Source organism: Passer domesticus, chromosome 4 (genome assembly GCF_036417665.1).
Source record: "Passer domesticus isolate bPasDom1 chromosome 4, bPasDom1.hap1, whole genome shotgun sequence".
Lineage (NCBI taxonomy): Eukaryota > Metazoa > Chordata > Aves > Passeriformes > Passeridae > Passer > Passer domesticus.
In genome coordinates, this window is record NC_087477.1 from 31,417,360 (window position 1) to 31,442,430 (window position 25,071).

A 25,071-nucleotide genomic window follows, 5' to 3' on the forward strand; every position below is an offset into this window, starting at 1 on the left:
CTCTCAGACCTATTAACTACTCCCACACTGCTCCTTGACTCTCTGTCTCAGTATGGGTCTTAATCTGACCTAAGATACCATATCTTGCCAGTGTAGATAGGCGGATAATAAGCTATAACAGCCTAGATGTTTTAAGAGTTATGTATGGCTTCTGAACAGATGTGACAAGATAATATTTAATCACTGTACCATTCTTGACATCCACTGGGCTAAATGTCTAAAACCCACCACTCATATCAGAAATGCATGACTGCAAAATAAAAAGGGAAATAAAAAAAGATTATTTGCCTTTTTCTTTGACTGCTGTGGAAACAGACACACAGCTGTTCTTTTTCATTACTGTGTAGCAGACTGAGCACAGTATTCATTGTTGAGTAAAATAATTGCAAGAAAAAGGAGAGATGAAGAGAGAAGAAAGACTTGCTTAATGAAGATAATTTGTTTGGAACTGAGGAATCTGTAATCCTTCCATCCATGCCTATTGTTCATTTGCACTACCTTTGTTTCCCTGTAGCTGAGAATAATCTTCCAGGCTTTTTTTTTCATCAGACAAAAGTGGAATTTTTATTAATTTTGCATTTATGGTGTGTATTCTTCTGTGCCCCCTCTCAGATGGCATTGGTGTGTTACTTGACTACTAAGAAGCAGAAGCTGACACAGGAATGGAATGGGGGCAGGGCAGGGAATTGCCTTTTTCAGACCCTGACCATGCACATCTGGAATTGTGGGATGTCTACAATAAATCCCATCTTCTTATCCTGCATATGAAATATAACTCAACTAATGACCATATGGAGCAGATTAAAGCAAGCAGTCTAATTTACTAAAAGCAGGGGCAAAAAAGGGAAAATTCTTGCTTAATTAACAAGGGCAGAAATACAGCAACAGACAGTATAACAGGAGGACCATATTTAAGGCACTTCCAATCAAATGTTTCAATGGCATATAAGACCCAAGGGAGACCTAAAAATGCCTGGCACTGCTAATGCACTTGAAACACAGTTCTGCTTTTAATATCATTTTGGGTAACAGTTTAGAAAACTATCAGTTATTAGGAATATCTTGATTTTTCTGTCTGTCCAGCTTGCAATGCCCACAAAGGGGATGATGTTTATGACTCTGTACCATATATTACATAGTTATGGCAAGGCAGAGCAGGATACACTCTCAAAAAGTCAAGGCACCGTGGCCTGGGCTGGAGGAAGATACCGCATGAGCCAAAGGACGAGGCAAACCCAGTGTCTGCTTGCTCCCAGGTGATTCTCAAGAAACAGTATCTCGCCTGGGACAGCAGTGTGTCATCATCTCAGCAGCTGTGAAAGCAGCTTTCAAACATCATCCTTGGCCTGCGTGGGCGGCGCTCCGTCGTGTACCGCGCGTCCTTGCTTTTGATTCCCATTCCAACCCAGGCAGCTCCTTTGATTACTACTGCAGCCCTCAGAAGCCTTTTGTTTTCTCATATATTCAAATTAGTCCTGTGGATGACTACTGCATGAAAGGCTATGGAGTGTGTTTTTCCTGTTAAAGCAATAGTTTTTAACTGATTCTTTTTCCACAGCTGCTGTGAAGCTTGTGAAGTTTGCTGTACAAACACATAGGAAAAGGCATTTCTTTTTTCAGGGAAAGCTTTCTGTCTGAAAATCAAAGCAGGAGAAAAGTGATTCATATAAACCTAGAGAGACAGTGAATATAATTTAAACAAATTAAGAAATGTTAAACTTGAAGGGCTTTTTCCTGCTTTTTTTTCTTTATCAAGACAATGTAACAATGGGAAATTAGTGAAACCTGAAACACTTCACATTTTTTATTTTGTTTTTACCTATGACCCTGGAAGCTTTCAAAATGCAGGAAACAACAAACTGTATTTCTTTGTATTCCTGACAGCCTTCCTTCAGCCTCACTGCCATTCCAACTTCAAAACCATTTTCTGTGTTGTCACATATATGACATTGGATGGCCTGGATTATGGATAGCAAAATGTAATTAAAGATACATACTGCATGGGAGAGGTAGAGTTACCAAGGAAAAGAAGATTTGCCAACCCTGAAATGAGGATTAAGAAAGAAGGAGGTTTGCAGAGACTTGAATACATTAATTTTCCTAACAGCTTACATAGCAATTCAGTGACTACTATTGTGCAGAGCGTAGTTACCACCTTCCCTGACCTGAAATCAAGAAGAAAGGCTGTACTTGTGTGGAGTCAGATGAAAGAACATGTTATTGCAGTCAAAGAACAAATATCCTGGTCTTGAAAAGAAAAGCTGATAGATTGTAGCCAAGGATTAAAGTGGCTATGTCCCAGAGGAGAAAACCATTCCATCTCATCCTTTGGGATTGTAGTTAAGTGACAATTAAATGGTCAATGGGATTATTTTCCCAAATTGCATTGTATTGCAGTGCTTGTTGGGCTTTTCTTGCCTTGGACTCATGATGAACTAGATCCGGAAATAAGATTAGAAATACCACTCCAGTGTTATCTCTGAGCTGTTCAGTCTCAACTCTGATACCAGCCTCAGAGGTTGCACAAAGAACAAAAACCCCCCCATGTTGTGTGAACATCTGTAATAGAAGAAAATGATGATTTAGGAGCTGTGCTGGAATAGGAAGGTGCGTTCTCTGTTATTCTCCATTGTATGTGTCTGTCCATCAATTTGTATATTTTATGCAACTTTTCAACTTTTGTGTTATACTATAGACTTTGCCAGTAGGAAAATGAAATGCATGCAAAAGCACAGAGGGAAAAATCACATCACTACAATGTGATGATTTTCATTATTTTAATGATTAGTTATTTAAATCTCTGTTGCTTTACTTACAGTTATATTAGACCTGTGAGCAAACAAACAAAAGCAGAGATGATGCACTGATCATAAGATTGTGTGGCAGTACAAACATTTACCCCAGCCCAGAAGCTACTGAGCAGATGATATATTACTGAGCAGCAAAGATACAGAACAAGGCACAGACCACCATAAAATTTTGATATCTGCAGTGGGGAACACTGCATTTCTCTCTGAGGTCACAAAGACATTGCTGTTATCAAATAAATACACACAAAAAGGACTCCAAAAGGCAACTGAGCTGTGGTGGAACTTCAGGAACTTGAAACACTGATGTTCACTGGAATCAACTTCATTTAGTTTTAATACTAAAGGATTATTTCTTTGTAGCCTTGTTTCTCCAGACAGGTACAGGTCTGCTTCCAGCTCTGGCAGAAGGCTCTGCACACCCTGGAAGGGCTGATTCTTTCTGAAGGCTTTCTAGTGCTCCCTTCCCAAGAGCTGCCCAGCCCTTTCCCCAGCTGCTTTTGGTCAGTGGGAAATAGGTGTCCCAGTGGGGTGGGTGCAGAATTTCCTGCCAGTCACACACAGCAGTCCACAGTGTTCATATGTTAAATAAATGCAATTTTGTGTTGCATTGCTTGAGTGTCTCAATCACAGGCTAGGTGTGTTAGCTACACGCTGAATATCCTTGCCTTGATTTCACAGGAGCCCACATGATGTAACACTCTTCTTCCTGGATATGCTGAAGTTTATTTGTAGAGCCTAAGGAATGAAAAAGAAATAAGTGCAGCCAGGCTGAAGTTCAATGAAACTCGCATTTTGTGCTGTCAATTGTGCATGCATGAGTGATTGCTTTTTGAATAATGATTAAGGGTTTTTCAAATTCAGTGATTATTATGAGGGCTGAGCTTTCTTTCAACACACAGTTTGTATGGAAAGTGAGAGCAATTCCCTCCAAACTTTGCCCCCTGCTGTAGAGCCCATATGGGCTCACTTAATCTGAATCTACAAACACAGGTCAGTGGGAAACAGTAGATGATTTCTCCTTTTCCTTTTTTTTTTTTTTTTTTTTTCCTGAAGTTTGCAGTAGTGCCAGTGGAACAGTAACATGAGAATCCATGGAAGGAAAAGCAGTTGATTTAGCACAAATTTCTGGTGTGGCCTGTGAGATATCTCCCCCTCAGCTCTGGCCCTCTCCCAAGAAATAGCACAGCACCTGAAGCTTGGTCCTGCTGCTGGTGCATCCTCTGGGGTGTTGCAGCCCTGGGGAGTTTGGTGGTGCTCCCCAGACCTCATACATGAACATTGGGTTCTTCTGCAGGGCTTCTTCCTCAGCAGGGCTGAGGCTGCCCTGCTGTACCACTCACAACCCCAACCTTACAGAGCAAAATGTTCCTGTCTGGAACCAAGAGATTTGGATCCTCCTGCTTTTGCCTGTCTAGTAGGAGAGTTACCCAGGGCAACCTTGCATGCAACAAACCTTTCCAACACCTTTCTTTTCTCCATTTCTCCAGGCTAAAGCCTGGCACACAGTCCTGTAGTCAAGCAGTTCAGAATGGGTAGCTTTAACCTGTGACAGGTTTAAAGAGCATAAGTATGGGCTCCACTGGAAGTTGCAAAGTGTCTTTGCTGAACTGAATAGTCTGGGTGTCTTGATAGTACAGGAGATCATTATGCCTGGCTTATCAGAATAATTACACTATCAATGACCTTGACTAAGAAGGTCAGATCCTTTCTGCTTATCTCCCAATTTAGTGTTATCTTTTTCATGCACCTTACACTGGCACTTAAGTAATCCATACAATGCAATTAGCAGGGAATGGCCATGAGTTTTACCTTCAGAAGTGGGGAAAAAAGGTAGGATTTCTCTAGTACACTTGACTATTCACTAATTAGCTCCTGTTGTATCATTAACATCAGATACTGGTCTCAGGAAATGAAGGGTAGCTGACACTGAAAGCAGACCACTCAGCATTAATTTCCATACAACCAATGCTATCTGCAAAACTTTCTGTCTGTTCTTATAATGATTTATCTTATAAAGTGCTAATCATCTCAGGCATTACAAAAACTATGAAGGGATTCTTAAATTAATATTATTGTTGTTGCTATTTTTTAAAGCTCTACTATTAATTGTTAATTCACAATTCTTACTCCAGAGTGAGAATGCTAAGAACATACTGTTTCAAAGAGCTGACTGATCACATTGTACTTATTGTTTTTTAGAGAAATTGTGTGGAAATGCTGGACTTTAATCACACCAAGTGCTATACAATACTGTGTGCTCTGAAACAGCATGTTCATCATTGATCAAACCAGATCCCCACAATGAAGGTGTCTGTATTTCAGTTCTTTCTGTATAACACAGATACTATCATCCCCTCAACTCACAAAAAGGGCAATGAAAATTAATTATTTTTTTTCAATGCACCCAGGTGTTAGTGCAATGAGATTCTAGTCCTCACCCCCTCCCAGCTTGCTGTAATATCTGATTCCTTTCCCTTTTAATTATTTCTATTTTGATCTTAGAAGTCACCCTTTAAAAAAAAGGCATTTGTTCAAAAGTCCTTACAAAAATTAAGAATAAAAATGTTACCCAATATCGAACAATTCTTTTATGAATAATAAAGATTTCCATTTTCAGTTTAGTTAACCATCTTTTGTGAATGAAATGAATGTGTTATATCCATTTTAAATGGTCTGAAAAATTCCATGTTTTCTAAAAAACTTCTCACTTTCTATTTGACAGAAAATTGTGTTGAATTCAGCTTCAGGGAGGAAAAACCCCACACCTCAAATATCCTAAAAATGGTTACAGCTGAGTAGGCAACCCTACTTGGTAATAAAAGAAAAGCCCTTGTGAATCAGTTCAGCTGGGAGATTTAATCAGGGTCCTGCTTCAGGTGAGAAGAAGCCTCTAGAGTTTGCTTTTGGGAGTAAAAGGGTTTCTATTTTAGCATTTGAAGACTGCTGTGGCCTGACCAAAGGAGGGCAAGAAAAGGCTTGTTATTGTCTTCTTTTTCTTTGTGTGCAGTTGTACTATTTTTTCTATTTAATCTGTGGAGAAAAGGTCTGGCTAAGTAGAACAGCTCTGGCATTTATTGTCCTGTGCTTGTTAAGTCCTGTAACAAATCTCAGGTGGAATGAAACAGCATAATCGGTCTTGGGAGAAATATGTCACCATTTTTCAGCTTGAGATGCCTGGAAAAAGTCAGGAGATCAGTTTGATTTCAATAATGAGATTATTTTTAAAATTTGTTTTCTGTTGTTTTTATTGGAAATTGAGTTTTAGTATTGTACCTTCAAGGGCTCTAATGTTTTGATTACTGTCTTTACCAGCAACACATGGCTACATCATGAGTTTCTAATTAACAATATATGCCAGCTGGAAGAGATCTTCCTTTTCTTCATTGCCTCATATCCTGTGCAGGAGAGGGGCTTTCTGTGAGTTTGTGGTGGGTGATCAGAGCAGGTGCTTCTGCTCATATATGTTTGTGCTCTCTGCAAGCAAGGTCCAAGCAGGAGATGTGAGAGAACTGGGAAGAGGCCCCCCCCCCCCATGACTGGTCTCGGCATCCAGAATCTACAATTCCAAGAAGCTAAGTGCTTTGTCTCCCTGCTCTCAAAGTGTTTCTTTCAAAGGCTAAAGCAGCAAAGGTAAGTCTAGAGCGATGAAGAGAAAATAGCTTCTCTAGCTGAGCAGAAAGGGAATAAGGGAGACATGATGAGTTTCCTTGGGTTGTAACTGTAGTAAAATGACTGCAGCGGTCACCCTTTCTGAAAGATAATTTTGCATTTATTTATCTGTGTAAAATGGTTTTCATTTTGGAGTGTTTGCACAGTTGCCATGCTGGCTTATGCTTATTTTCTGACTAGTTGTTAAATTGGTAGACTGGCAAGATGTGAAATTTCACACTGTATTCTCAACTTGATCCATAATATTCCAGTTATCATAACATCAAATTAGGAAAATATAAAATTAAAATGCATTCTTATCTAGGAGGACTAAAACAAGAATACAAAAGCAAACTAGAAAAGAGCCAGTGACAAGTGTTGTCCCTTAACATCCTCGTTCTACAAACTCCTTTTGAAGTACAAGAGATAAATCTAGGTATTGGAAAGTCAACTTAGAGAACAGCTGTGCATTAAGAGATGTCTAAGCTCCTTTCTCTGCAGAAGTAATTATAAGCCTTTCCTATTAAGTTAATACTATTAATACAGCTGTAGTAGATTTCAAAGTCTAGATGTAGGAAAAGAAGTGCTTTGTGTCTATGCAGCTACAAACAAATATTCCCAAGACAAAGCAAGAGGGAGTTCATGTGTTTTGGATCACAGATGTTTTAACTCTTCCCATATGCTATAATACAAAGGGATGTGAAGATGGCTATTCTTTGATTCAGTTGTGTACATGTGTAAAATATGTTTGCTATGTAGAATGTATATATGTGTAGAATCTCATATTTATTTGTATGCATCAATAGGCACAACGTTCCAGCAAGGGTCTTTGCCCCAGGGTCTCCTTACCTAACTTGTCATTCCTTCCAGCAGAAGAGCTCTCCCAGCATTCAGGGCTTTGATGGATTTCTTTTCCCTTCCATGCTTCGCTTGTTCTCCTTCCCCAGGGTGTATGCAGTGGGTGATGAAGTCTAAAATGAAGGATGTGCCTGGCTTTCTCAACATGCTGGTGCAAAAAACTGACAAGGAGAGGATGCTTGCTAGCTCTCTCTAAAACTTCTTCCTTTGCTGTTCTGTATTTCAGATGTGCAATGCTACCACCTATTAAGCTTTGTTCTAAAGACAGATGGTTTTGGGTAATTAAACTTCCTATTCCTCAGAATTAAGTGACTGAAGTGTATAGATCACACCTAGGGGGAAAAGGGGTCTTTTCTGCTGAGATATGTGTATCTTATGATAGTGATGTAAATTCTTATTTAGCAGATGCTATTTCTAGTAATGAAGGGGTCACTATTATCTATTATGCCTTTTGGGGAAGTCATGGCTCTCTTCTAAGATTATTTCTGCAGAGATAGGGTGGACTATAACCTACTGCCAAAATGAAAACAGAGCTTACAGAGTACATGGAAACAGGTCCTTGTTCCTCTGTGCCACCTTTTTCCTTTCCAAGGACAGATGAGGTCTAAGAAGTCAGCAAATAAAGTGTCACAGTACATGTCTTCCCATTTTCTGCCAAGGAGTCCTCAGAGCTCAGAATCACTGTATTGATGTGCTGTTGTTGCTCAAAGGCAAGGTTGCACTAGACCCTACCAGGCAGGGAAGCTGGATTTTTTTTTTCCCTAGTGGTTTAAATTTTAGATTATGAGCTGCTATAGAAACTACCACCTCATCTAAAAATTCTGGGCAACTTACTGTGTACGATATTACGCACTTGTACCTCATGTGCTACAGGCTACTTTACACAGAATTGTTTCTTCAGCCTAACAGATTAATGATTGACAATTAAATATATACCTGTAGGTATAATAATTTGGTCTCATTATTTTAAGGTGACTTTCATGAGATGATGATAACTTCATTGGAAAGAAAAGGTATTCAAAAAAAGATCAGATGTTTTATTGTCTTAATTTGAAGCCTGTGGATCCACAGTCAGAAACAAACAAACAAAACCACTAAAACCAAACAAACTAGTGTATCATGAGGGAGGTACTGAGGGACTGATTACTTCAGTGTTCCTGAAAATTGAAGGCTTGCCACAGGAATCCAAGGGGTTACTGATGTCAGCAAACTTGCCTCAGCCCCCTCAGAGTACAGGGAATGTAAGTTGGGGACAGACATTGCCACAGCTGCAAAGTTGCCCTTCTGGAGGCCGGAAGGGCATTTAGGAGGAGCTAAGCAGCAAACATGAGATTTTCCTGCCAGGTGGTTGGGCATTTAGATGATGCTGGCTCTAAAAATCAAACTCTTTGTTTCAGGTGATAAACAGCTCATAAAATTGAATATCAAGTATCTGTCTGTGGTAGTGATCTCTTAGGGTAATATGTGAGAGGGTATTCTTTTCTGTAGCCACAGGAAAAGAGGAGATAGTGTTAGGAAATGCTGGACTTGAATTATGGCTGTGAATGTATTTTGTATATTCTGTGTAGTAAGAGCAAGAGTCCTTTGTCAATCTTAATGTAAAATTTTGACCTGGAGTCAATGTCAGTGATTCTTGGGAGACCCTCTCTGCAATCTGTGAGGCTATCAATGGAATGGGTTAAAGCTTTTCTTTAGACTCCGCTTAGATATTTTGTCTTTGACTTGATAAGTCAACATAGAAAGATTTAAGAATTAGAAATCTTGTTTTCAAGTGGATTTAATTGGTACAATGAATTATCTCAGTGGAGGTCTCTAGGTTTTTACATTGTGAAAATTTTTTCCATAAGGTTATGGACCTGTGTTTTTCTGAGGTTTTCTCATTTCCATCTCCTTTCTCCTGCAGAAAACATAGATTGCTTTCCCTCCCTGGCCCCCTGCCTATTACTTATTAAATACAGCATGAAAAATGAATAGCATAAAGGTCGAAGTAGTCTGAGTAATCAAGAAAGCTAATTATGAATTTTTGTATTTACTTTTAAGAGCAATTAGTCATTAGAACAAAAATGCCTGGAGAAAAAAAAATTGATTTTCCTTCACTTGACCTCTTTAGGTCTGGGTATATGTTTTACTGTTCAAGCAAAAGCTAATTTTAATGTAGACATTTCTAGATTAGATTTTAATCTAGTCTGGTAAACTAAGTGAGCTCATACAAGGCATTTAAAATAACACCTCTTAGGCAGTGAATTTAGACCTATCAGTGGTAACATTTTGCTCTCTGATCAGTGAAGGTAATCACCAGATTGCACTCTTGGAGGAGGATTAAATGCTGTTTCTTGTTCTAATGAAAATAGTTGACAGAAGGGTGTAGTCATCTACTGTGGTCAGTAAAAGCTTATAAAAACCAATTGTCTGTACTCGAGATTCAACAGGAAAAATATCATGTGAGATGGCTTTGGCTAACACAGGAGGCTATCCTGAGCTTGGGGACCAAAGGCTTTGTAACAAACTCTGAATTAGGTTTTGCAGTTCTGAAAGGATGATTTAACTCTGTTGCCCAGTTGAAATATTTTACTATTCCTGGGCCATATCTGGGTAATTTAATTATTTTTTTTTTATGTTATGTTTAATGTTCATCAGTGATGGCTAAGATGGGGTGATGGGCATTTTAAAGGTACTTGGTGTTTGTCCCTGTGGAATGAGATGCAAAATCTCCTTTGTGTTGTGTCAGCACCGCCATGTGTCACATTGTCACTGTGCTATTTCATGTGCTGTTGACCTCTCTGAGAGCGGGCAGCAGAGATTCAGTGTTGAAATTCCCCAAGTCCTTTGGTCTGTGCCAGTGCAGTGACAGCTTTGTGGAGAGGGGGGGCTTGGGGAGTAGATCTTCAGCTACAGGATGTGAAAATGATTTAGTTTTCTTTTGTGTAGACAAAATGCACAATTTCTCTACACATTTCTATTGAGCAATGCAGCCAGGCTCAGGGTAATTATTTTTGTGCTTCTTTTCTATACTGAATATCATCTGCTGCTGAATGAACTGTGTTAAGGAAATTTTTGGTTTATCTTTTGTTTAGCTGATAACATCTATAGTTAGAGTTGACATGGTTCTTATTGACTGGTAGATGAATTTCTGAATGTATCAGGTGAAATAAATCCAAGCCATGTAAATGCATATTCAATGAGAGCTGGAGAAAAGTGCCTACTCCTGTCTGATAGGCTGGAACAGACCTGGGAAGAAGCTGAGTGTACTTTGGCAGAAGGGATGTAGCAGGTGCCTAGAGCACTTCCTCCTTTTTGATAGGGCACCCTGCAGCAGAGAATTATCTCGAGCACAGCATAGGTTCCCACTGATGAAGCAGCTTGCCACTGGACCCAAGCATTTTCTTACAAACCCAGTTCTTCCCTGTCCCATTGCAGACATAAAGCACCATCCAAAACAAACCCTCCCAGCTTTGGTCTCTAATACAAACATGATTTCTGTAAAGCAAACAAAAACTTATGCTTCTGTTACATTGCTAATGGCTGTTATCAGAATTACCTATGCGTGGGTACAGGGATGACAGGAAGAAGCAAGAAATGCTCTACACTTGCATCTTCTGCGTCCAGCCTCCTCCCATGCAGAGACTCCCTTGCAGCCTCCCAGCACCTTGTGCTGACAGTCTGTCTGCCAGTGTCTGTCTGCAGCTCTTTCAAGGTGCCTTGTGCTCCTGGAGATCTGAGGGACAGCCTCTGGCTATGCCAGGGGTCATGCTTGAGGCAGAGCTGTTGTACAGTCTCCAAGCTTGGTCTCTGGGAGAGCCCTGGGGAAGTCTGATGTGATAAACATGCAGTTTTTATTTATTTATTTTTTAACTTCCTTGGAGAGTGCTGGGAGTCAGCTTGCTCTGGGAAGTCCGTGAATGGCTGATATTGCTAAAGAGGAGACTTGAGCTCAAATTGAGGTTTTCTAGGCTCACTGTGTTGTTCACAGGCAGCTCTTGGGTAAGTCCAGAGTTAGGTAGCTCAGGATGGCTCGCCCTGAGCTTGCTCTCATGGGTCAGTACTTTATTCAGCTCTCTGCGTTTGACAGTACAGTTGTTCACTTTGGTTTTCCCTACCAAACTGCCTTGCTGTGGTCTCATAGTGGAGGTGGAGTAAACACACCCAGAATTATCTATTGTTAGTGGGCACAGGGACTTCCAGAGTGCTTATGTCTTCATTGGATAGATAAAAAAGAAACTGCTCAGTAGTTTTCAATAAACAAAAATAAGCTTAGGAAAAAAAAAAAAACAAATTAAACTCAATTTCTTATCTTCCAGCTCCTGGTAACACTTTCAAAGTGGTTTTGTACCATTACTTCATCTTGTTCAGCGTGTATGATGGGATATTTCCAACCTATGAGTGTGTGGGACTGGTGATCTAAACCTTGCCTGATTTTTTTTGTATGCGATTTCCTGCCCAAAAAGAGTAAAACCAGAGGAATTTTTACTTTTTACTGTTACTTTCATTCAATCAATGCAAAATTGCCTGTCACAGAAGTATTTTTAAACATGAGGCAGTATCTTTGCCCAGCTATAAACAGAGGTACCTCCAGTCCATGAAGACCACTGCCAGTCCAGACCTCTGGACCTCTTTTTCTGTTTGTAACCACAAATCACCCTGCAGCCATCTGCACCTATCAGCTCATTTTTATAAGTATAAAATGGAGTGTAAATGGGTTAAGTGAGATACAGGCCCATCTTCTTATGTGCTTGAAATAACAATAGAAACAGTTGAGTGCATTTTCTGTGGATACACTTGGTCTCATTTATGTGTGTTCTTTACTGGCAATTGCTGCTCTGCTTTGCTAAAAAGATGAAATACAAAAATGCTCTGTCAAGTGTCATCTGATTTACAGTGGATAGTTCCATTGTAAGTTGAGAGAAGACAGACTCGGGGCTTTATGAAAAGCAGAATATTGAGTAGAATGAATCCCAAGGACAAGCGTTCATTTGTTTTGTAAGTTCTATATCTAAATCATGAATAAGGCACAACAATTTAAATCTCCCTTCTGAATGAATCTGATATGGCTCTGAAACAGTACTGATAGCTATGATCTTTTTCTTTCCCTTCAATGCCTAGGTGACCACTCTCTTTATTGCCCTTTGTGCTGTTTAACTACCTAGTGGTATTAATTGATGTACTTTAAAAATAGATTACATGAATTCACATGTCCTGGATTGGCTCATGTGGTAAATCCATCCACAGCTACAAGAAATATCTGAGTCTGTTTATGAGCCCTTAAGTGCCCACAGCTATTGACAGTGTATTTTAATGCAGCAATTACTATTGTTGTTTATTCTATTACATTGTTATTAGGTTCCACAATTAATTATTACTAACCTTACATTAATTTTCTAAACACCTCTGATATTGGCAATAAATATATATGGATGGATTAATAGTGATCTGGAAAAAAATTAAGCCTTGAGCTTTCAGCAAAATGACTTGAGAGGAATTATGAAAACACCCTCCACTTTTTAAAAAAAACTAATGTGTGTGCAACATTTTACTATTTAACAGACATGCAAATTAAAAAGAAAGTCCTGGCACAAGCTACAGCCTTGCTCATCATGAGCTGATATCTATGTGATTTTTTTTTTAAATGTGAACAAAACAGTAGATAGAAGCAGCCACTATTTAAGATGATTTGAAGTTAGCTGAACAATAGAGGTCACAGGGAAAGGAGTGACATTAAGTTCTAAGGAAAATAGGGCTGGTACTTGAACTTTGCTAATGAAGCAATTGTCTAAAGTGTGGAGGCCAACACTAAAGCAGAAGAAAATTGGCAAAGAAAATGGAAACAAAAACCAAGGCATTTAGCACAGCTTCTGTATTTGTAAGTCAGAATACAAAGCAGCTCCTACTTTGCTCAGGAATGGGAGGAGATACTGGGGCATTATTTTTTCTGCAGTTATTCCTGCTCCTTTCAGGCAGGCATAAAGGATGTTTCAGTGGGCTGGGCTGAAGGGGAGTTGGTAAGAGCAGAAATCATGCAGACTAAATCAAACGTCACCTCCTGGGACCTGCAGTTTAAGCCAAGGGCAGATTTGTCTCTGGAAACCTCAAATATCAGGGAAAACTGAAGGAAGGATGTCATCTCTCTTGCTCCTTCTAAACACCTTCTGAGTCAGTCCAGCTGGCACAGTATTGAAGGCACTGAGAATAATCTCAGTTGTTCAAGTTATTCTTGTATAGTCTGAGGAAGCCCATGTATAATGTAATCATGCTGATGATTTAAAAAAGGGAAAAGATGAAACACCATTCTGAGCATTCTTCTTAAAAAAAAATCTGTGATATCTATCTTCTTAATTTCCTCATGCTTCTTAATTTGCATGTCAAATAAAACCTCCCTGATTTTGATGATGCTGCAAGCATTCAGCTCTGAAGACAATCAGTGTAAATTGTCACACATTATCAGATAACCAGTGACAAACTACCTAACCATGTGCTTCACAGCCTAATGTGTAATGATTTTTCTCATGGAATTAAGAAAAATCGAGATCACCACAAAACTGTGCCTTTTGTTTGGGAGCACATTATGTGCAGTGCTGGAAAATGAGAGTTGGGTCAGGGAATGTGACTGAGCTTCCTGTTCCCTCTGCCTCTAAGGCCTATTTAGCCTTGAGACATTTACCATATGCCACAGATTATTTTAACCACGAGTGCTCCATATCTTTATGGATATGGAACTACCACTGGGCTTTCACTGTTACTGGGCTTTCAAGGTTATTTTTCTGAACCAGTCAAAGAATTATGCTGATATTGCAGACGTGCCAATCCTGATCTTAGCGCTGTTTTTCCTTTTTATTTTTTTCCCTATGAATAAATTAAAGTATCTGTGAACAGCCATTGGTTACCTTGCAGTGTGAACTTGAGGCAGAGGGAGCAGAGTGTGTGCATGTATATATTGCCTGGCAGGGGGTATGTCTTCCTTTAAACTATAGGAAATGTAGATATTGCATTTTTATATTAGGCACATTGAGCTCAGTCAGTTATCCCACTTGGTGAGGTGAAGTGATCCATACTAAAGGTATTTTTCAGCAACATTTTTGCAAATGTCATAGAAACCATCTCTTTATTGATGGCAATTATTTTTTCCCATTGGAATGACATTCCAGTCTTATATGACAAAACAATAGGAAGGTGCGAAATTGGTCTTGTCAACTCTGATAGACTTGATTGAATGCACAGCAACAAAGAATAACTAAACATATATGCTTTCTTATCCTAGGATATTTTTTGTTTGTATCATGAGACATAATTTCACTTTTCTCTATACTGTGGTTAGCAGAAAGCAGGAAATATCTCACATATACAGTGCTATTATTATTAGGTATTACCTATAAACAAGGGTTTGTATTAGTTTGATATGCTGATACAGCATTTGTTAGAATTTTTTTTTTCTCCTAAGAAAGACATGGTCAGAATTCTTTTTCATAAATGGGATTTGCAGGTGCATGTTGTATATCATTTAACAAGGTATGAAAAGATGAAAAGCTGTGTACAGGTTTTACCTCATTTGAAAGGTAAGCTTGGACTGCTTAGGCCCTTGCTTAAGGTTTGGTAACAAAAAGCCATATGAGAGACAGCTTTTTTTCTGGCCTATTCCAGAATTTTCTGAAGGGCCTCCTTCTTTTGTCCTTTCCTTGTCTGAGTCTCAGGTCACTTCCCCATGGCTGGAGGGCTCCTGGAGAGCCCATCACGTGAGGCAGGAGTGTTCCTCAGACATCCAGCTTCAGTACTTTATCTTTCATCTGCAAGGGGGCCAGGGAACTACAGAAAAATAAAGTAAAATGTTTGCCAACACACTGCTGTCATTGTGTGAGTAGAATGCTCAGCTTTGTGTTGCACATACACCTCTTCTCCCTGTTGAGAAGAAATTATTTGGATGCTAGTGACTTGCTGACTGGAGTTGAGAGCATTGCTTAACAGCTCCTACCCACAGATGCTGGATTTTTGCCTGTTGTTTGGATGCAAATACACTTGAAACATTGCAGAGGACCACTGTGAAATTTTGTTTTGAGGGCTTGCCTCAGGTGCTGCCTTCAACCTGTGGCTCAGGGTGAAGGAAGAAGAGGACAGTGAGGAGCTGTGCTCACACACCCTTTATCAGATGAGTGCTTAGAGGAGAAGGCAAGCACTGAGAGCCCATCAGGGTAAAGCAGCCCTCCAGCCCCTCGGGCTGAGCAGGGCTCTCCTCTCCTCTCCCCCTGTGCCCTCAGCCTGGCCTCTCCCACGGGGATGGGAGGCGCTCCAGTCAAAGGGATGGTGTTCACTTTCCCCGCAGCTGGACAAACTGGAATGTCTGGTTCTGCCCTGGTTCACACGGGCTGTTCACTGAGGAGATCAAAGCTATTTACTTCTGGCACAAGACGTGATACAGACTCTTGTGGCTCTATGGAAGCAGGGCACGGACGGACTCTGACCATTGCAATAACCCCAGATCCACCAAGATCTCTCCATGCCTTTTGGGAAAACAGTCTTTATTTTATCTAGCAGACCAACTTTCTCTACCAAGTAGTTTGTAATGATCAAAGACATATAATTCTCTTGAATATTTTTTATTTTTGAGGTTTTATGGATTAAGGAATATCAGATTTTCAGGCATCCATGTGAAATAGTTGTGAAACCAGATGATCAACTGACTCATTTAATGTTATGCCATAATGCATGGCTCGATTCAGCTTTGAGTTTTAGCTGTGTCTACCTGTAGTTATAACTGAGGGGTGAATCACTACCTCTTGGTCACTGGCCCTTTTGGTGTTGCTTGGGATCTATGACTAGGAAAAAAAGTTTTGTCCAAGTTAGAAACTTCCTGTTGTTTGGTCCTAACCTGTTGTAGTTAATTATCTGTGTACCTACCATCCTAATGTTCAAATAGTTTTATTTGTTCATTTTCCTTACTTTCCTAAGAATTTTTGCCAGCTTGTGAAGAGGCTGGTTAGTTCACAGCCTATCCCCCACAGCTCTCTACCACATCACAAGCTCTGTCATATGTTAGGGTGACTGGCACTGAGTCATACTTTACTTTACCTGTACTGCCTTTTTTCTTCCATAATCAACTTTACTCATATTCTTTCCTGCCTTTTCTTTATTCAAGTAATAATTCACATGCTAATGGGATTTTGTTTGAGCCTGTTGCTAGAAGAGTAGCTCTCAGCTGAGGTTTGTCTATACTTTCCATTGTAAAGATAAGTTTAGATTTGAGGGTTTTTGTTGTTTGGTTTTTTTCTCCTCAATTGCTGATGTGGCAATGAGCAAGCAGTGTGCTTCTCTAAACCCCTTGTGAAAAACTGAGTAGGATGTCTGTACTATTTGCAGTAGTTTACCAGAGATAAAAGCAATGTTAGAGCTCTCATGCTAAAAGCATTGCTCTCTCCTCTGCCTCATGATTCTACCTGGCAATCGCCCTTTGAAAGGGGCTGTTTTGACATCTTAGAGACAAGTGTCTGTCATGGTCAAGATGCTCCGGAGTGCTGCAGGGCTTGCAGAGTAGCCAGGGTGCCCAGCACCACCATCTCAGGATTTCCACCTGTGTCTGAACACTCGCTGTGTATTCAGCATTCAGGCCTCAGTTGGGCATCCAGGCTCCTTTGAAAAAAGGTCAAGAAAGTTAAAGAAAAGGATCCTCTCAAACCAGGAAAAGCCATATTGCTTGTAACAGCTAGGAAGTGACTATTAAAAGAAAGAACTGGGGTTTATTTATGTGCCACCCTCCTCTTCCTTGGGGTCCAAAGTGTGACCCTTTCCTGGGGGTTTATTCCAAAAGGTGGCATTAGTTAGGTGCATCTTTGAATGGCCCTGCTTTGAGCAGGATTTGTACCAGGTGTCTTTCTGTCTCTCTTTCTGAGATCACTTCTGACCTAAATAATTCCTGCCTGGGGGGAACAGGGTGGAGGGACATGGAACAACATTGCCTTGTTTCCAGTGGCTGGGACTAAAGCAGCAGCATGTGAGAGACCCAAGTTCACGTTCCTGTCCTGCCTGTTTCACAAAAACACGAATCCCTCTGTTCTACTCCTCAAGGGGCTGTCCTGACAAACAGGTTAACAGGTACTCCGGAGAGCTCAGGTCTCCTTTGGTTTCTTTGTCTGGGGAGTTTACCTTGAGAAAGAGACAACTGGATGTTGGGTCCATAGGTTACTGCAATTCCCTGCAGATGCAAAAGACTGGGTCAATAAATGTGGAGTTATTTGTGAAGTGTACACAGGGAAGAAGAGAAAATAGCTTTCCAGTTAATGTGCTTACCTGAGTCAACAGCTGGGCTGAGGGGGATCTGAATGTGGTTCTCAGGTTTCACTACACCAGTAGATATTTTGGTATTTGCTGTGCCTACAAAGATTTCAAGCTCTTTGGGGAATGTCCCTATGTATGCTGTAAACTGCATATCAATGTCAAAACCATGTTTACAAACCATGGTAGCAGCCAGCCCAGTACTGAGGAATAACTGCAATCCCTGGAGGAATCTGAAAGGTACCCTCCTTTCTCCTGGCAAATCTCACCCTTGCAATGACCACCATGAGGTCCAGGAGGCTTTCTGCCTGTTTTTATTTTGTTCTAATTTTGCTTTGGGTTTTTTTTTCAAGAAAGAAAGTCTAACTCTACAGTGTGAGGAGACTTCCTCCTATAAATACTGCAACTGTGGGCATAAATGTGTTTTACAACCAGTTGTGAACATCATCTTTTCTTTACCTGCTGGGTAAATACTAGAATCTGAGCTTCTAGAAATGTGTGCTGCAGTAGGTGACAGCATATCCCCACAATATAAGATTGATCCAAATAATCCTATGTAAAACTCTAAACTTCTACACATATGCATACATAAAATTCTATTGATGTAATGGATTTTCTACTGCAAAGGAAAATGTTTGGTTTGGATTTTTTTCCCCACTCTGGTTTGCAGGAATAAAATATTTCAGCATGCATTAATAAGCATGCACTTTAATTGTAAGTCAATTGACTAGCTCTATAAAAAGTAAAACCACTTTTTTCAGGCATTTCATTAGAATAAAAAGATCTCTGCTGCAAGAAGAGCTTCAGCCCTCAGCCCAACTCACATGCTTGGCTAAATTAATGAGAGAGGAACTGAAATAAGTGAGTCTGGATCAAGTCCAAGTCAAAATTAGACTGCAGTGAACCCAACATTGAAGTCAAAAGTAATTTTCCAATTGATTTTGGTAGATACAGGGTGTTAGAGCCAAGAAAGATGCTAAAAAACCTGACATTTCTGTTAGTAGTGCTGTGTTGAGGATATACCTGCTTCAGATTTTGCCACCTATTTTGTGCACAGGGAAGGTGCAGGCTGGGATAAAATGGTTGAACCCAGGATTTAAGGGCTGAAACTCTAAGGCAGCATCCTCTTAGGAGGCTGGTTATGGAATTCAAGGTTCTAATGCCAAACTGGCTGTTCTAGGAATGCACTGTTAAATACCTGATCACTCTTCTGCTGAAACAACCCAGGTATTTCCATGCTAGAGCACATCCCGTGGCATTATTTCCCTTGCTGTGAAGAGAACCTGTGAGGTCCTTTTAGATAATTGGGTTGCTGGGCTTTTTCACACTAATTAAACAGAAAATGTTTTGAAGTGAAGTCAGTCACTCTCGCTGGCAGGTTGCCATGTGGAATGGTGCAGGGGCAGACGCCCTCACAGCTCTTCACTGGCTACAGCGTGCAGAAATTGGTAGGAAAATGACTGAGTGGAAAATGGCCAGTTTTTTGGAGATGTAAGAAACAGCAACATTAAGCCAATAAAAATCAACAGTGTGATTTTTTTTTTTATATGCAGCTGTAATTATTTTCCACTAAAGGAGGTGAGGGGGAAGCACAAAGCCTGTGATTCCTGTTGGCAGCAGCCTGCCTAGCAGAACGCCTGCCTCCTCCTCGCTGCCTCTCACAGACACACATCAAACAATTGCATTAGCACTTCTGCTGCCTTTCTTCTCCCACCCTCTTTTTTCACACTCTTTAAGAGCTAAAGCAGAGTGGTGTTGATAGTTGAGCCTAACAGTGAGTTTTGTTTGAACACAGCTTATCCTATCAATGATAATTCAGAAATTTCTGCACGCATTTTGAAGGCAAGTTTAAGTAATTTTTAAAGATGTGCTTCTCCATTTGCAAATAGTAAATAATTTGTTCTGTTTAGTGCTTCTCAAAGTGTGTCTTTGTGGAAAAGCTTGCTGTGGAATGTTGGAATAGGATAAAATTCTGCCTCTAATCACAGAGATGGGCTCTATGTGTTTGTGGATTTAGAATATGTGGAGTTGTAAAAGACATTTTTATCTTTTATGACTTTTTTAAAATTAAAAGGCCATCATTACAGAAGAACAAATTTTAATACTTCATCTTTATTGCCACACTTACTACTGTGGGAGCAATTTTAAGGAATGGTAGTTCAGTAACTCTAGGTGCTTTCTGCAGACAACTGCCTTTTTTTTTTTCCTTTACATGTTTTTAACAGTTTTTGGATCAGGCCCCAAATATGTGTAATTAGCTTTTTATAAAAGCTATTAGAACGTAATCGTCCTCCCATCTGGATTTTATGTTCTGGCTATTAATGCTACAGATGCTTTAAAATATACAGCTCCAAGCCCTGCTCTGATCCTATTAGCTAAGGCCTAAATTCCATTTTATTTTTGAAGAGCCATGGAGAAATTCTTGGGATTTTAAAAATGTACTCACCTTAGATAGGGGAATGTGTTTAATACTGTGGTTTTAGATAATTCACCTAATGATATGAGTCCAGTGCTGCTCCTACTAAAATTAATAGGACCTTTGCCAACAAGTTCAGCATATACAAGTTTGTGTTCTTCATGTATGTATTAGCAAAATACATGCACATTTGCTTATCAGCTTCCCTGGCAAGCTTTTTCTTTTATTAAGTCAGTGTGTCTTCTACAAGGGTTCGAGTGTTGTGGTCTTACATAATCAGATGAAGATCATACTTTCTAAATAAAATTTGTGGCTATAATTTGGTATTTTGAGCGGTCCCACTTTTGCAAGAGGAAATACAGACTCAAAACATAGTGTAGTCTTGAAAAGAATGTTCATTTCAGATGGAGTATTTGTGGAAATCTGTGGGAGTTAGTATCCAATTCTGGTATTTTAATAGGATTTAGGTTCCTAGCTCCTATATGGTCTCTAGAATCTCTGACTTATTTATTCTCCAAGATTTGCAATGAAGACCAGAATCCTGCTGGGCTAAACCACAGACCCAGTTACAGTTTCTGCCTGAAAGAATCCTCTATATATTGCTTCAAACATAGGATCTGGTCAAAGCACAGAAACCACAGGTTTGTGTAAAAATGTCCTATGCCTACATGATAGAAAAAAAAATATTTTGTCCTTCTATAGTATTTTGTTTGATTATTTTTTAAAATAATCATTTAATGAATAGAACTATCCAATAATTTTTATTTCAAAAATTAATTCAGTATCTTGGAATTAACTAAAGGGCATATGATTCCTCAGGTTTCATGGCAGGTATACAAATGTTTATTGAAGAGTGAAGCATTTAGGGACATAAATCCATGCTGCTTGTTGAGGCATAACTTACTGTTCCCCTTGGGAGGGAAAAACACACTGAACTTCTGTGTGTGTGTCTTAATGAAGACATATTTAATATACTGGCGCGTTTTACTTGCTGCAACACTCAGATTTTCTTTTTCCATTTTTATTTAAGGTCAGCTCCAATGGCACTAAGATGCCTATGGTCCAAATACTGATGTGTTTAAGTTACCTGAAAATCTGAACACTAAATAGAGCCAGTAAGAAATACATGTGTTTTTTTCTTAACTATTCTTTACATGTATCTCAGAGGGATCCTCTTTATTGTCTGCATATGGTTTGAAGATTTTCATGATAAATACAAAAGTATACTCTGGGAAGAGTAAATAGGGACACAAAAGTCAGAAAATGTTGTGATGTGTTAATTATTGTCATTATATATTAGAGAAATAAGTTTAGTGTTTCAAACAGTTTTTGTTAATTATTTGCTTGTCAAGGGTCTGTGTCTGGTAATGTTTGGGCGCTACTGAACTCCACCAATTTCTGGTACCTTTCTACACGCATCCTCTATGTTTCTGCACTTGCTAAAGCTTTTGAAATCCACACTACTGAAAATGTGTCTGTTTATTGGCAGTTACCACATTTACGTGACTATAAATAGCTAAAATTAAGAAATTACCCAGGGTGATGTTAACAGATCTTTCTGGTGTCACGCTTCAGGTCACTTAAACCGATCACTGAATAAACTGAATAGAAACTTCCACGGGAGAAGTGCAGTAGGGAGCTGGTGCCTTTTGCTGAACACCAGACTTGTCCTGTTAACATAGATTCTCTTTTCCAGATGCATGTTTCCTAGGAAGGGATATGTGCTTTAGGGACCTGAGCCAAAATATGAGCCTGTTCAAATATTCAGTGCATGAGGCAACACTCAGCATTTCTATATTTGGGGAGGTGTGCTGTTTTTTTTTCTCATACTGGCTATGGTGGAGCTATACGTCACGGGTGCTTGTGATGTTCATAAAAATAATACTGTGTAACAGAGTGTGCCACAGAGTAATAAATATCCTTTAGGATGTAAGACAATGCCTAATAAATTCATTAAGCAGACTAGATTTCCAGCCCCTAGCAGCAGAGCTTGCACTTAAATCAAAATAACAACATGCATTTGTCTTTGATAGAGACTTGGAAAGAGACTTCAAAATGAGAGGTCTGAATAAAGAAAGTGTCCTTGCTTTCATAAATACTAAGTATGAATCTAGGCATAATAGACATGAATGTGGAAATGGAGGCATCTTAGCATGACTTTGTGTCTCAGTTTGAGTGCAGTGAGGCCTGGTGGCTTGATGCCCTCTCTCCTCGAGCCTTGTGATCACACCAGCCAGTGCAGTGGCTGATGGAACAAACCCGTCCCTGCTGTAATAGCAACCTGAAGTGAAGTGCAAGACACTAACCTCTTTTAGTCTTTGGTGCCAATTTGGATATTTCCATGCAAATGCTGCCCTGTAAAAATGCAATCGCACATTTACATAGTCCTGCCTGAGACTGCATCATGCGTGGCAGCAAATACCAAGTAAGGGTGGTGCTGTGGGAAGGGCAATGAGGTGAGCTAAGAATCTTTTTTTTCTCTAAGCCAGTTCAGCAAGGGACTGCCAATTCAATACTCTGCTGTTTTAGTCCTGTAAGTCCATTCTCTAGCTGCAGCCTCAGTCAGGGCACAGGAATGTGCACATTGATTATTCAGACACACCATAGAGCAATAGTTCATACATAATCTGCCTACTGCATAAAAAAAACCTCAAAGTTTTGGTTAAGTCTAAAAAGTTTTAATTTTAAATTGGGCATATGTTTACTCTTGTATTGCCATTTGAGGTCTGCTACAGGTTGGTTTGTGTGCCTACTAGAGATGTAAAAATTCTGGTTTTACCTATGCTTGGGGAAATATGGAGCTGGTGTTTTATGCAAAGACTAAATCCTTTGCTTCCCTGAAAAAGCAATGGTGACCATCCAAGTTCAGCTTTTCAAATTCTTGTCAGTGTGATCACTGCATGTAGAACCTTGAAATTATTGTGTATTTATTTCTAGTCTGTTTTTTAGGTAGATCCCTATTCCTGAACACCAAGCTGAAAGGCTGTGTGGAAGAACATCAGTAACTGAATGAGCTTATACATTTTTCGGGGTGTTGCCAAGATGCTGGTTATTGATCATACAAGCTAGTTGAATAGAATAGAATTAATGATGTGTTCTTCTGATTTTGGCATTAATTCTTTGACCAATATTTGAAGACTTTGTAGATGTTCTTTACTAGGAGACAATTTTAATTTTTTAATTTAACAATCTAAAGGATTAGATAAGCAAATGTTTTCTCTTCTGTGAAGTCTGCATCAGTTGATAGGCACATGAAGAATATGGGTATTTCAGGGGAGAAGTTAAAAGTACAGCTGTAGCAGTGAAAAGGAGAATTTGGGAAGGTAGTGCTGGAAAGCTGGCTTTGCTCTGCATGGGTGAATGGTAGTGAGAAAATCCTGTGGTATGGAGTATCTGTAACAGCTGCAACAATAGACTAAGGGCCCTGGAGCCCATCTGTGCTGGAAGCCTTTCCACTAACTGGTCTTCTCGGTGTTATTCTACATAATCTATGTGCGCACCTTATATGCTTTGGTGTATTAATGTTTACAGCTGGATATTCTACATTCCTTTGCATAATCTCAGATGATGTCTACCTCTCTTTTTTTGGTTCTTGTCTCTGATCTTTTGTCTGCAAACAGAGAAGCTGCTGCCCACTAAACACATGAGAAACTTGAATAATTCCATATAAACTGAATAACTTGAGGTGATATTTTGGCCCAAGGCAAACCAAATTAATGAGTGTTAAATGCAGAATTTGCTCAGCCCTCCCAGGTTCACTCATACTGAAGAAAGCTCCTGCTGTGATGATGTATGGAAGTCACAGATACCATAAAATGCAGCACATATTATTTTTTGGTACAGAATACCATGCTTATACTATGTTTTTAATGCTAGCACTCAATCTATTACAAATAGAAATACAGTTTTCCTTTTCAGCAGATTTCCTTCCTTTTCCTATTTGGTACAATGGATAAATAACAAAGCTGGAAAGAATGCTTGTCAACTTCAATTTTGCTAAGCATGTAAATGCTAAAAAAAAAATCAGTAAAAAAATCCCTAGACAAACCAGAATATTTCCACAATTTAAGTAAGAATACAAAGATGAACAGATTTACAAATATTTTACAAATAAAACCTGGTAGCCTGCAGAACCAAAATATTTTGTCATGGGGATCCTCCAAGTGGAAGGATTTAGAATGAAAAGTAAAACCTCATTCACACAGACTTCTGTTGTTCAAACAAAAAGGCATGGAAACACATAAGGCAGCCATTGGAGGCTTTTATTAGCTGCTGTTTGTGAAAATACGATGCTCAAGTCCTTTGGAGTCCTTCAGGGTTATGTATCCATGTGGAGCTTTGGGGATTGCACTGGAGAATCAGAAGTTTGCTCACCTACTTCAGGACTAGATCCTCAGCCAGCGTACCCAGATTTTACTGGGGAAATAGGCTTCTGAGTTGAAAGCATTTTTTTTCCTTACTAAGAGTTTTGCCAGTGAAACACTGAACTAAATAAACAAAACTTCATTCTCCAGTTATGGCATGTTTCTCTATGGGCATGTAAACAAATTTTACCGCTAATCTAATTTAGATGAACATCAGAGCAGATAAGATTTTTACGCTTTTGATTATACTGATAACAGCAAAGCAAGCAACTTGCATATTGACAGTGTTTGAAATCAGATTAACCAGGTAAATATATTCACAAAGTTGGTTTGTTGAAGATAAATCTTTTGGTGCTCCTCTGTGGTAGTTATATGTTCATTGGCATCACGTTTTCCAGCAATGATAATATCTGCATTAACTGTTTGAAAGGAAATAGTAAAGCCAAAATAGATGAGCTGTTCTAAAAGACTAAACAAAGAGAAAAGTACAGGTATGGGGATTGATCCTTTTTTAGTGCCAAAATGGAGATTTTTTTTCATCAAAGATAATACCATGTCTGTTATCTCTCCATGGGGAGTCAAATGACGTTTCTTTGTTCAATTTACTAAACTGAATTTTGAAGTGTAAGGTGCATTTAACTTACTGAATGAATAGAAACTCTGTGTTTCTAATTGTAATGGTCCTTCTGGCTTCAGTACTGAAGGTGGTTATAGCTCTAGA

At 39.4% G+C, this 25,071-nt stretch overlaps 1 protein-coding gene and 1 long non-coding RNA gene across 9 annotated transcripts in view; one reads left to right on the plus strand and one right to left on the minus strand.

Annotated features, from left to right (window-relative positions):
- Window positions 1-3,116: 3,116 nt before the first annotated feature.
- LOC135298864 (uncharacterized) lies at window positions 3,117-5,614 on the minus strand. The gene is made up of 2 exons (XR_010360928.1): window positions 5,380-5,614; window positions 3,117-3,545 (listed from the first exon to the last, which is right to left on the minus strand). It is a non-coding gene; the product is annotated as an uncharacterized LOC135298864 (long non-coding RNA).
- The window catches only part of CCSER1 (coiled-coil serine rich protein 1), a 621,761-nt gene continuing 602,261 nt past the window's right edge, over window positions 5,572-25,071 (plus strand). For 2 of the 8 annotated variants that reach the window (XM_064416943.1, XM_064416944.1), the window contains exon 1: window positions 6,123-6,440. The gene's annotated coding sequence lies outside the window, so the exon portion shown is untranslated. Of the gene's footprint in view, window positions 5,687-6,122; window positions 6,441-18,331; window positions 18,494-25,071 lie in introns of those variants that run through there. The other 6 variants (XM_064416939.1, XM_064416942.1, XM_064416938.1 and 3 more) reach the window with 6 other exon arrangements.